The sequence below is a fragment of the Leptidea sinapis genome, chromosome 23, assembly GCF_905404315.1.
Source record: "Leptidea sinapis chromosome 23, ilLepSina1.1, whole genome shotgun sequence".
In the NCBI taxonomy this organism is placed as follows: Eukaryota; Metazoa; Arthropoda; class Insecta; order Lepidoptera; family Pieridae; genus Leptidea; species Leptidea sinapis.
This window is the reverse complement of record NC_066287.1, coordinates 8782429-8796424: the sequence shown is the minus strand read 5'-3', so window position 1 is coordinate 8796424 and position 13996 is coordinate 8782429. Positions and strand designations below refer to the sequence as shown.

At 35.3% G+C, this 13996-nt stretch overlaps 1 non-coding gene across 1 annotated transcript; it reads left to right on the top strand.

Annotated features, from left to right (window-relative positions):
* The first annotated feature begins 3158 nt into the window (after positions 1-3158).
* Positions 3159-3231, top strand: Trnaa-agc (transfer RNA alanine (anticodon AGC)). Its single transcript has one exon. It is a non-coding gene; the product is annotated as a tRNA-Ala (tRNA).
* Positions 3232-13996: the final 10765 nt, after the last annotated feature.

Sequence of the window (13996 nt, the reverse complement as noted above, 5' to 3'; positions counted from 1 at the left end):
TGGTCAAGACAGTGAGAAACAGCTCTGACGTGAAATGCCTTCAGAATGACATTGAGAAAATTCATGATTGGTGCACAAAGAACAAAATGTTTCTAAACACCTTAAAATGTCAACATATAAAGTATGTTAGAAAGCGATGCACTTTGCAATCCGGATACTTCATTGACGGACAAAAGCTACATGAAGTACCAAGTATTCGAGACCTCGGTATCCAAGTAGACAGCAAGCTACGTTTTTCGGATCATATTGATAAAATCTCGGCTGAAGCAAATCGATCTCTGGGCTTTATTTTAAGAAGTACTAAGGGCTTCAAAAAACCAGCTACAGTAATTAAATTATATAACTGTTACGTTAGGAGCAAGCTTGAGTATTGTAGTACAGCTTGGAACCCGACTTATAAGGTGCATATAGATAGACTGGAAAGGGTACAGAAAAAGTTAATTGGTAGTCTATCGTACCGATTCAAGACTCCAAATACAGTCAGGACATATGCAGACAAACTGAAGCACTTTCAATTACAGCAGCTATCCTCGCGACGATCTCATCTCGACATGTTATTTCTCCATAGGTTAATAAACGGCGGCATTGATTGTCCAGCTCTGTTACTTAAATTTAAATTTAAATTTCCTGCCAGAATACCACGACATCTATGTGACTTGTTTGAGCCAAGTTTCTGTAAAACCAATCTAGGACGTGATTCACCTGTGGTACGCATTTCTCGTCGCTATAATGACTATACAAAGAAAAGTCCAAATATCGACATTAATTTTGATAGTCTTAACAACTTTAAATTAAAGCTTATTAAGTGTGACCTATCTACAGCCTCAGAATGTAATACCTAGATAGTCTTATATAATAAATTGATTGGAATACTGCATTCACAGATTTGTAATTAATATAAATAGCTCGTAATTTACTAATTTTAATATTTTTTTTTTCTTTTGATTTCTCCTTACTAATAATTTTTGTAACACAAAGCATGCTGTGATTACCTTTAATTGTAGGAAAAGTTAAATTTTATAAGTAAATGCAATGTAATTATTAAAACTGTAACTACTATTTCTTATGTTGGTGATCCATTAAATAAATAAATGTAACTCTCCATCGATCGTATCTAGCTTGGTATGAAAATATCCATGTGATCATCCAAAGGAAAACAAACGAACTAAATAATCTAATAAACAGCCCTCAGCTCAAATCCTCAGGATATGATACGATCTCAATCTGCTGACTTGTAGACCACTACACAGCTGACCAGGCAATTTCACCAATGTTCTACGAGGGGCGAGACTTGATAAGTCTCAGGATGTTTAGTCAGCGACGCAAAGAATTTGGAGTGCCCGACAGTCTCGTGTGCATCGTACAGGACGTCCTAGCCAATCGTAGTTTTCGCTATCTAATCGAAGGCACGCTATTGATCCACAGACCCGGCAGTACGGTAGGAGTACCACAGACTTTCATGCTCGACCAAGACGAGTTTTTTTAAATGATACCTATTCAATTTTTTACCCTTCTCGAATTTATCGAAGTAAACTCAACTAACACATTGGCAATTTTTCAGTAGTTCATCGCTTTACGATAGTCCGATCCCCTGATAAGAAAAGGTCGAATATTTAGGTGTAACGTTGAATAGCCTTAATAAAAGATAGGGCAATGTCTGATCTAGCGAAACTTCGTCATTTACTAAATGTGAAAAGTTGACTGGGACTTTTAAAGTAAAGGTCTACAAAACCTTTTATTCTGATGATGTCATATGCCAATCTCGTATACGTACACGTTTCAACTTGTAACTATACCAACTTCAAATTGTACAAAGCATGTCTATGTGTAGAGCCACGGGGGCTTTATTTTACAAACGCAGTATCCACTTCATCGCGACCTTGAGCTGCCCACCAATTTCAGTATTATAAAAAGGTAGATATCTAGTGGCTTCTTTGACAAAGACCTTTAAAATAATAATTTTCTAGTGAGGAAGGATCTAGCTTTACTTTGTAAAAGCTCTTCACCATTCCAATCCTCAGTGTAATAAGCTGTGGACTACGTCTCCACATTTTCAACCAGCTTTTCCATAGGAGGTTTAAGTATATTCATTCCAATCCAGACGATCCTATCACCTTGTACATTCTGATACACAAAACCCCATACCACACAATGTTCGCTGCCATGGACAACCTCCCACAATTATTATGACCTGCAGTCGTCATTATATGATGGCGAGGCACACTTAGAATCCAACCGCAAACAACATGAAACTATACAGGGAAAGAAATCAGCTAAAATTACAGGCGTAATAACTTTGTAAGCGTTTAGTAAATATTGAAAGATACTTACTATAAGGAAAGGGAAACTCTTCAGTATCTGCTAAAAATCAGGATGACGTCATCGATTTCTCAAAAAAAAATTGTAGTTTTTGCACATCACTGCTATGCACAAACGGCTTACTTAATCTCTCTGCGTAGCCCTAAGCCGGACTACAACTAAGGACCGTATGTCTAGTGACGCTCCAGGTAATCGGTAAATCAAACAGAAGCGGCGCTAGGCTCTTCCTCTAATATCAGGGGTATAACTACTGTAAAAAAATCACCGTGCAAAACCATTGCGGCGCACGTCCGAAAGCAAGATGGCAACGACGCAGTCTTTTGTAAAAAAAAATATCCGTCTCTGCCCGTTACGATACCGCTGTTTAATCTCAAAAATTTACTAAATTGACTGTACTTTCAATTTAGTAAATTTTCGATCTACTGTACTTTCAATTTAGTAAATTTTAAGTCAGTCAGTTGAGAGATGTGCCCTGACGCCATCTAGTGACTAGGTAGTGTACAAGAAATCCCTTTTGAATCCCTGAAAGACATTTGTGATAAGCGATCAATATAAGGAATTTGAATTTATACATAATATAAAATGTTATAATATATTCTTAACGATCTTTGTTCCTATAAAATATTTAAACGGTAACTAGAATGCGATTATGTAACTAAGTTCCAATCTATATTGTAAGAACTAAGACTAGGTTTTCTTGTTACCAAGCGCTCTAGGCTATATCAAACAAGAGTCGAGATAAATGCTAGGATAAGATAAATCATACCTTGACAAGTTGTGAAAGTTGCATTAAGATTGTTGCGTACATTTGGTTTGTAAATTTCAACTTGGCTTTCAACGGGGGCGTAGCTCAGATGGTAGAGCGCTCGCTTAGCATGCGAGAGGTACCGGGATCGATACCCGGCGCCTCCAAATATTTTTTTTGTTCTACTTTTTTTTATACAAATTCAAGATTTAATATCATTTTCGATCGAATAGAAGTTATTTTGAACGGTTCAACTTTTCATTGGCTCGAAGAAAGGTATTGTCAAATTGTCATTTCTGCTCCAATTTAAAAATGAGTAAAAACTGGTGATTGATTAAACTAATATTTTCAGTTAAAAAAAATTACATATTTTTGATAATATAGGTAGGTAAAATAATAGTTTAAAATTAAATTAATTAATATCTATGTAATTAATTATTTTATAATGTATGTTGTATAATTTGTACGTCATAAATATGGCAAATATGTACTTTATAATATTTATGTAACATAAATTAGACATGTTTAGGCAAATGAAAACATTGACTTGACTTTGACTTTGACTTGAGTACACATTCGGGTCACCTGATGGTATGTCTCTCTCTTGTAACACCAGAAGAATCACAATATCGTTGCCGACCTTATAAAAAGTAAAATATAGCACATTCTATATAAATATTCATTTATCATATCAATCTACGTTTGATATTTACGCACCAAAATAGTTGTTACAAGGTTCTCACTATCAAAATAATCGCGGTTTGTCTTCGCCACGAGTCTTATCGGTTCTTTGAGATACGACACGATCGCTATTTCTATCGCAACCGCGATGTTACCGCTATGTGTAAGTAGGTCTCTGTCGGTGGAAACCTGCCAGGCAACAACATCTTTTCGTTTCATGTGTATTTCCACACCATGACCGCGACTTACGAAAAAAAAAACTCATTTATTCACTTGTCCAATCTGTCATTCTTACTTTCTTGATTGATTTATGACAGCCACTGCATTAAACGATTTTTTCGGCTGACTTGTTGACAGGAATTCATCAACAATTATATATTGTATTTATATTGTAACTAAAATTATTTGTATCGATAAAGATGAAGGTGTAAATGTTGATTCAAAAGAGTGGCAATGAGTTTATTGCCACTTCTTTTCATTAAAGTTCAACCTTTTCCGAAGTGTTGGTAAAAAGAAAACTTGACATTCATAAGTGTCATTTACTTGATAAATAAAGTGATTTTGATATGATTTCAATTGCATCAATCATTTTCAAAAAATCTAAATCACTTCACTTCATACACATGCTACGGATACGGGTCACCTGGTGGTAAATGATCACCTCCACTGATATCTAGCAACAGATAGCAGATGTATGATCGATCTGTCAATTGAAAAAATTAAAAATCTATTAATTGTTATCAATTAAAATGTAGGTTTCGCCAAGAGTGGCCAACGCAAGGTCTGCATGAGGAGTTAGAACTTCATAAGTTGGACGCGCGCACGAAGTGTTCCGTACCCATTATCTATAAAAATCACGTTTGTTGTATGGGAGCCCCGTCAATATTTATTTTATTCTCTTTTTAATATTACGTATGAGCGTCACATAAACGTAAAATACCCACAAAGGAAAGTGATGAGCGTGCGAATATGTAAATACCCATGTTTATTATAAAATATATTTGCAAGAGCCTTTTGGTGGCGTTAATAATAATCAAATTAATTATCATCAGCCCACAACCCAAGTTAACACCAGATAAATACGTTTTTCTATCATTCAATTAAAAAAGCTGTCGTGTAATAGAGGAGAGATATTTTATAACTAAAGTCGACTTAGATGTAGATTAAAATTATTAATGAAATATTATACAAATTTTCTGATATAAGTTGCAATAGTAAGGCTTTTGAATGTAGAGTTAATTTATTAATCTATGTAAACTTAACAGAATACATTATTTAACATACTTAATCCCATTTAGTGAAAGTGAAAGTTAGACATTAATGATAATTTGCTTAATTATGTATTTATAACGACTAAGTAGAAGCCACAACTATGGTTATAATGTACCTCTAATAAGCGTTCATTCATCTTGTATGGTAAATAACTTTTTGTCACGGCTACAATTAAAATTCATATTGCATTTTTATTTTTGCGTCATCAGAATACTTTTATTGGTACACTGTGATAATTTATCTTCATTCAATTCAAATGTTCTTATTCAAATACGATTTAAAATCATTTATTGGATGTCAAAACCTACTATCCATTCGAAATAGCAGAAGCATGCCTCAGACCTGAGAAGAAAGGGGGAGAAGCAAGAAACTCAGTGGGCTTTTTATCTTAAAAGTGTTCGTCGTAAGATTAGGTGTAAGGTTAGAGTTACACCTAAGCTAGAATCGCATTTTAAACCAAGTCTTTGTTTTACAGTTTACAGCATATAATATATGCCAATTTATTCTGTGGCAGTTCCCTTGATACTTTGATACATTGCCGAAACAATTCTGAAGAGACCGAAACAGGTGAAAATCTAAAGGTGCAGGTTAGGGTTATAAGGTGGTTACTACACGGCCAAATTATCTCGGCCTTGCTGGAACGTGATACCCCCTGCCGCCACTCGTCCTGTTGCGTCAGTACGGTTTGCAGTTTCATTAGCGTTACCTATATGTCGTGATATTTTCGTGCTGTCACTGCTTTGGTTTCGAAGTTTTCATTGTTACACTGCTTTGGTTTCGACTTTTGTTATTAATAGTTCTGTAGTTGCTGATGTTCTGTATCGCTATAATAGTAGTGTCGGAAAAATAAATCATTTTTTTTACTTAACCCAGATTCTTTCATTGATCTTTTATCATTATAAATAATAGTCAGCATTACAACACAACACAAATCGTAGTTAATTTATTTATAATAATATCATAGTGATGCTTGTTTTGCACACCGTAACAAAGCGACGATGTGACGTGATAATGTCAAACTCTCTTAATTTTTGCTGGGTGGCTGAAGATGTGTGTGGTCTAGAATTATCGTGATGAAAGCCCCTCAATTACCCTCCCATCCCACCAATTTTAGGATGTTGCCGCAGTCTGTGAAGGTTGGCCTATCTTTGACTACGACCCGATTCGGACGTTTTATCGTTCGTGATCCACTTTTCATTACCAGTTTTGAATCCCTTCAAAAACGGTTCGATTTCATTCAATTGCAATTCATTCAAGGCAAATGAGTACATGGTTAATTAAGTTTCCTTCAGTGTGTCAATTTTTATACGGCTTGCCTTGTTATGTCAATTGTGGTCAATCTAAATAGTTCCATTGTAACGTTTCCACACATACAAGAAAGTGTTAAACTTTCTTTTGATCTAAAATATTGGGAAACTCCGCCCCTGCGAATGAGATGTTCAATTGTCCTCGATTATATAAGATAGTAGCTAGACTATCTAGCTAAAACTATCTTATCTTCCTCCGATGGATAAACAGAGGCAACTTTAAAATCTGTAAATCAAATCAACATCTCTTTATTTATGTGGATCAAGGAAATGAATGATGAACAGCCCATATGGCTGAGAGTTTCTTGTCAGTTCTTCTCACTCTTTTACGAACTGATATAGCTTCATAACGTTTACCAAAAGTTGTTGTAATGTGTTATGTTATTGTCACTCCCTATGATAATTGTATATTGTGATACAAGTCAGCTAAGTTTAGTGTCAATATACAGGAGGCTGTGCATGGGTTGCAGCCCGAGCCGTAAGCGAGGATGTAAATCATTCAAGTGTCTAGTGAGCGAGTTGCTCACGAGTGTATGACACTTTTTCAAAACACTTACGAGGAAAAAAAAGATAATATGTATTGCATAAATCATTTAATTGTATAATGAGAATATTATAGGAAAAGCGCACAAGTTTTTCTTTGCACGCGCCAAAAGTATGGTTAATGATTAATGTAATCATATAGTCTTCAAAATTATAATTTGAGTGATAAAATGCATAATATTATATTTTACAACAAATAATTTTCTGATTTATAAATAATTTGATAATAATAAATGTATTTCCGTCTTTACACATTTATTTATTCCAAAAATGTAAATGGATTTTCAGCGGCATAAAACCTTTTTGGTGTTACATAAAAACTGTATAACCCGGTTAAATTGGTAATGCTTATTATAATAAAATTTGCAGTTAGGTAATAACTTAACTTAGGGATAATTCTATTATGCACGTGTGTTATAGTTCGGTTTATAACCCTTAGAACGATGAAATAAGGCTCACTTTAGGAGTATGTGCAAAATATATATATTTCTATTACTTTGAATGTCAAAAGTTTCCTTTACTCTTTATATTACCACCACTTCGGAAAAGGTAGAAATTTAATGAAAAGAGGTGGCAAGACACTGTTTGTCACTCTTTTAAAATCAATATTGTATTCATCGTTTTCCAAATTATTTCAATTACAATATATGTAAAGTGATGCAACTATGCTTTAGGTGTGGGAGACTCGTTTACACAGGATTTCGGCTAGGTTATGGGGACCACAACGGCGCTTATTTCTGCCGTGAAGCAGTAATGTTTAAGCAATATTGTGTTTCGGTCTGAAGGACGCCGTAGCTAGTGAAATTACTGGGCAAATGCGACTTAACATCTTATGTCTCAAGGTGACGAGCGTAATTGTAGTGCCGCTCAGTTTTTATTTTGGGTTTTTCTAATTCCTGAGCGGCACTGCATTATAGTGGGCAAGGAGTATCAATTACCATCAACTGAACGTCCTGCTCGTCTCAATCAATCAATCAAATTCTTTATTTGCGTATAAACATGGTCTGTTGCGATGGTACAATATTACAGTTTCACATGCTTCGCCAGGTTTAACTAAGCATGCAAATTAATTGAATACAATAAAATATGGTATATGTTATTTATTTCGTCTCTTATTGTCATTTAAAAAAAATACTCAAACGTGCATAGCGGCGGTCATCAGATGTTTCGATCTCTTCAACATATCAGGTAGAGAAAGAAGGGTATTGAAGACTTTTATTACGATCATATTGACGAACTTTCCAACTATACAATTATTTGTAGAAGGGGCTGGGCAGGCAGCTGTGTTTATTGACAGTTTTTCTATACATTCCGGCTACAGCTGATTGATATAACTGGATATAACACAGCACCTGATTTCTTATGTAAGTGTGTGTTGAAGTATTTTATGCATTTCAAGGTTACATACAATAATCTTTAAAAATATTATTATTACAAAATATATTAAACAATTTAGTAGAGGCGTTCCAGTAAGTTGTTCACAATTGTACTGGGAAAATTTATAAATAATAAAAAATAGTATATACTAATATGCCTTATACAAATAAATTTGCAAACAAAATTTATGAGCGATGCGGCACTCGAATCCGCGACCTCTCGCGTTCCGTGATACGCTCTTCCACTGAACCAGCCATTCGAGTGACGTATCGTTGATAAATCTAGTATGTCTTGTTCAACCTTCGGGTTGTGGCTCCATCTACAGGATCTACTTTACAGTTGATAACCTGCTCACCCCCATATCTGCATATTAGGAAATTGCCTAGAGATTTTTTTAAGTGAGTCTATTTCCTAATATGCGAATATTGCGGTTGAGCAGTCTATGAATCGTAAAGTAGATCCTATAGATGAAGCCACCTGAGAGTTAAACAAGACACAAGATTTATCAACGATACATCACTTAAACGGTTGGCTCAGCGGAACTGTTTAGGCTACTTTATATAATACCATCCAATTTAAGATGATTGTATAATCTGCTATAATAACTATATTATAATAAGCCTTTTTTGCCAAGGGAGAGAGAGAGGGAGAATGAATCCGCTAATTAAGTACCGAGGGGAGGCTTGGTGGTACCAATTAGACCTAAAATAATAGTCTTACAATAATGGACAAAGATAATATAACTAGCTGACCCAGCAAACGTTGTATTGCCGATATTAAAATCGCGATACAAAAGTAACTGTTGATCGGTCATGGGTTGAAGTTGTATGTATTTTTTAATGCTGACACATAATCAAACAAATTAAAAAAAATGTCAGAAAAATAAAAATAAAAAATTTCGTGTGTACCACCCTTAACATTTAGGGGGATGAAAAATAGATGTTGTCCGATTCTCAGCTCTACCCAATGCACTCAAAATTTCATGCGAATCGGTCAAGCCGTTTCGGAGGAGTTCGATCCCGCACACCGTGACACGAGAATTAGATGTTAGGAATATACACAGATACAGACAAGGAATGGCTAGATCCCTACCCCAATACCCTTGCACGACTCGCATCCTGCCCTAGCTGTTAATCAGCTTTAAAGAAAAGACATCCTATTGTAGAGAATTATGAGTAGTTTTCGCACTCTGAGGAGAGAAGAAGCATGCAATACATTCGCAGAGAAGAAAAAAAGTGTGTGTGTACTTATGTATACAGTATGCAAGCAAGAAGTTATACTTCTTGGGCCTAACAAAGCAAAAATCCTTAAAATTATTTATATTCGTACTATTCTACGTTTGTAGAAATAACAATACTCGTATTATACAAATAATTTAAGTTTTCTTTAGTGTTAATTCCGCCAATATTTGTTTTTAAAACAATTCGACACGTGTTTCGCCTCTACACGAGGCATCCTCAGGACGTGTTGTCTCGCCAAAATCTGGCACGAGACTCCTCTTGAGTCTCGTGCCTCTCTCAGGTTTTGGCGTGTCGAATTGTTTTAAAAACAAATATTGGCGGAATTAACACTAAATAAAACTTAAATCTTTTGTATAATTATGGATTTCCGCAAAGTAACGCCTTATTCAATAAATTTTCAATACTCGTATTGTAAAATTACTTACTTACTTAAGAATCTTGCAACGATGGCTTTGACAATTAATTATTAAATAACGAATACGGCTGTACGGGCTTGAACCCTTCGCCTATCCTAATAATGGATGTAGAAAGCAAAAAAAAACGAATGTCGCAAACGTCAGAATATTTTACGCGCGCGCATCTTATAATTTCAATCTCATCATTTTTTCATAACGCGCCTACAGAAGTATAACTTCAAAAATATTTAACCCATACAATCGAACTAACAGTGGCAAAATACATGATTGTGAAAATAATTGGAAAAGAGCTGATATTACCTACCTTACCTTAGCATCTTGCTGCTTCTTTAAAAAAAATCTATATTGAGGTACTTATCATGATAAAATACTTATCTTAGATCAAAGATAAGTATTTTATATCATCGATTCATTAACTGAGCAGATGATAAGAAATAATGATGAATTACTATATCCGTTCCTGAATACCTTATTAAGATAAGTTAAAGGATTGGTTTCCGCTGCGCTCCAACTAGATACTGCACTACCTAAGAACAATTGCTTTTTTATTACGGCAACTCTCAATGGCATCTTTCAGATTTTGTAACATACGCGTGTTATTTTACATTGAAATTAATAAAATACAAAATACTTAATGATGATATGTGATCCCAGTGTCTCTCTTATTTCTTGTTGTATTATTTTTACATAGTTTTACTACGCAACGCGGCATTTTAGTTTCAATTATTAGCAAAGTTTAACAGAACATGTGGCACGTCAACGTTACGCATTGTTCGAGACCGCGCCGGCTCGAGTACGCCGGTACGTAGTATTAGTTGCCGCACATTGCGACTACGCCTGCGGAATCTACTTGAAGCGCAGCGGAGACTAAACCTTAATCTAAGCGAAATATATATAACGTTACGTACCTGTATATTGTACCAAATATTCCATTTCCCCAAGATAACCAACGATTTCTTATAGTGGTTGTGATATATGGATCATTGTTACAATGATGGGGAAACGTGTTTCAAATTCCGCAGTAAACTAACCAAATTTTCAGCCTACCTTAGCTTACGCCTGTGGTATCTAGTTGGAGGGCAGCGGAAACCAATCCTTAATCAATATTATTAAGATTTCAGCCAACATGCCTTAGCAGTAACCATAAAAACATTAAAAGCTTTTAAAATGTACTCATTAATTACTTGAATAAATCTTAAGTACTGGCATTTAAGTTTTATTGTTTCTTTCAACCAATATAGTAATTAATTAATCGAATTTATTGAGTAAATTTTAATTAACACGCAATCATTAAGTGTTTCGAGAATTAAGAATTAAGTTTTCAGTTACGATGTTTAATGAATGATTATAAAAATATTTACATTTTTCTTTACGATTTTCACATTCCATCATATCTATAGCCTCAGCATAGATCTTGAGCACTATGGGGGTGGGAGACGCCTTTATCTTGGCAGGAAAAAATTCCGCAACTGTTGTGTGTTTAGTAAACATTTTGGTAACTTAGACAAAAGCAATTAAAAGTTTTGAAGTGACACTTCTTTATTGACGAATGAGAGAAATTTTTTAGCAATGTCGTCACGATTTTTGGTTACGCGCCATTTTGTTTTTTTTATCAAAATTCATTATAGTGACGTAAAGAATAATATACACATCAAAAAAGTCTAAGCAACATGTATTCATTTAAATTTTAGGATGGTTTTCACATTATAACGCTGTATTTTATTTTTAAAATAATATGTATAGGGTCCTATGATGTAAAAATAACAGCTGTTGTCTTTATAAGTTCTTTTATAACAGAAATTAACAATATTAGATTATACTGTAGAAACTAAGGTACATGAGCAACTAATCATTTTTTTAACAAAATGAAATATCTAAAGAAAATGAATTTAATGTGAAAGAATACGATAATTTAATACAAAGTATGGCCTCCTCTGCTATTCAGAACTTGTCAGCAACGATTATTCCTTGAATTAATGACACTGTTTATGTCATCTTGCGGTATTCGCTCCCAATGGAATTGTAGCAAATCCTTCAGCTGTTGGGTTGTTGTCACTCCGTCCAAGTCCTTCAAAACACGTCTCTGGAGCATGTTCCATGCGTGCTCGATGGGGTTGAGGTCTGGCGATTGTGCAGGCCAGGGCAATACCCGGACTTTCTCCGTTGCCAAATATTGACTGGTTCGCCGAGCTGTATGTGAACGCGCATTGTCATGCATTAACGTAAAGTCGGAGCCAAAGGTTGGTGCAAATGGATGGACATAAGGTCTGAGAATATCCTCAACGTAATTTTCAGCGTTCATGTTTCCATTTACAAAAACGAGCTCAGTTCGAGTGTTCTCATTATACCCGCCCATACCATAACTGTTGAGCCGCTCGCTGTATGGATGAACTTCCTGAATGCACCTGAGCCTTTCAGTATTTCCGAGCCCACGGTATACTCGCACCCTTCTTGTATCAGGCCTAAACCCGAATCGCGACTCATCGGAAGACATAATTTTATCCAATTGATCCTGGGTCCATGTTCTCTACACCATTCAATTCGACGAGCGCGATTCCCGTGACGTATCGGTGGGCACCTAATTGGGCGTCGAGCTCGTAGGCCGTACTCATGCAGTCGATTTCGCACAGTTTGGGGACTTACATCAACACCACTTGAATTTTATAGCCTCAAACTTATCTCTCGAGCGGTTAACATCGGCTGGCGTCTTGCAGTCAGTTGTATGTACCGGTCTTGCCGAGTGGTTGTACTCCTTTTACGGCCTGAATGCTGTTCAGCGGGTTCCCTTGTATTATTGTAGCACTGCCAAAGACGACAAATAACACTTCTATGAATGCCAAAATGCCGAGATACCTGAGATTGATTACTTCCCGCTTGCAACATCCCTACAGCTCTTTGCATTTCATTTGCTGTCAAATAACGTCGCTCCATGACGTAAAGAATATCTAACAATTCAATTTTGTCGCTAACTTTATTTAAATGGTTGGTAAAATTATAAAATTAAGACTTTTTGCTACTTTTAGCAATAAAAACGCACTTAAAGTCAAACAAATTCGCTTTCATTTAATTTTATGAAAAAAACAAAACAATCGATTTTTTTTAACCAGCCAGTATGTCATCAATAACAAAAAAGTTTACATACCTATGCACTTTGAGTGAATAAAGACTTAACAATTAATTAATATAAATGGTAAATTTGCAATATCATGCATGTTGCTTAGACTTTTTTGATGTCTGTATATTAGTTTCAAAGTTATAAAATAAAAAGACTTACTCACGTATAAGTAGCTTTATTTTAATACAGAAAAAAATTTAGCCTTATCTACCCAATTTCTGTGAAAATGTAAATAGTAGTAAATTACATAATAAACAGAAGTGTCTCTTCTTCTCCTGTGTACTCTGCTGGTACACATACATATTTTATTTTATTTGCTTATTTGTTAACTCAACCTTATTTGTCTCGAAGTGGACACCTATATGCAAAAACCATTTGTAAGTTTTTTCGCCATAATATTTGAAAACTTTAAGCACTTCTATTTGTCCAGCTGAAACCGACCGCATGCCTTAAACTCGAGTGTAATTTGCGCTTCTGATCGTCGTGGTTACCTGCCAAAATATATTTAATGTGCCATTTCACAATCTGCTAATATTTCGTAAATTTAACACTATTTTCTTCTGCATAAAATATCTGTATTTGATTGTATTTTTGAGCAATAAATAGCTAAATAATCACTACGGGCTTTGCTACAGGGTAGAGATGACTTAGACTGAGATCTATAAAGCGTACTCAGACTTTGCTCAGTCTTTACTTACCCACATTTGGGTGAGAGTGATAAAATGCGAACTTGACGCATTGGGCTGTCATAGCTTCAGCTGTCAAATGATTATAAAACGAAATCAAAGATTGCGCTAAGCTTAAACTCAGCTTGAGTTTTACGTAAGTAAAGTCTGAGACAACAACACACCCATACGATCAGGGGCGTGCATTGGTTTTCTAGTAAAGTAGGCACTGTGGAGATCCACACTGTGGAGATCCACGCCTTAACTACGACTAGTTAGATAACTAGTCGTAGTTAAGGCGAAGAGTAAGCAGAA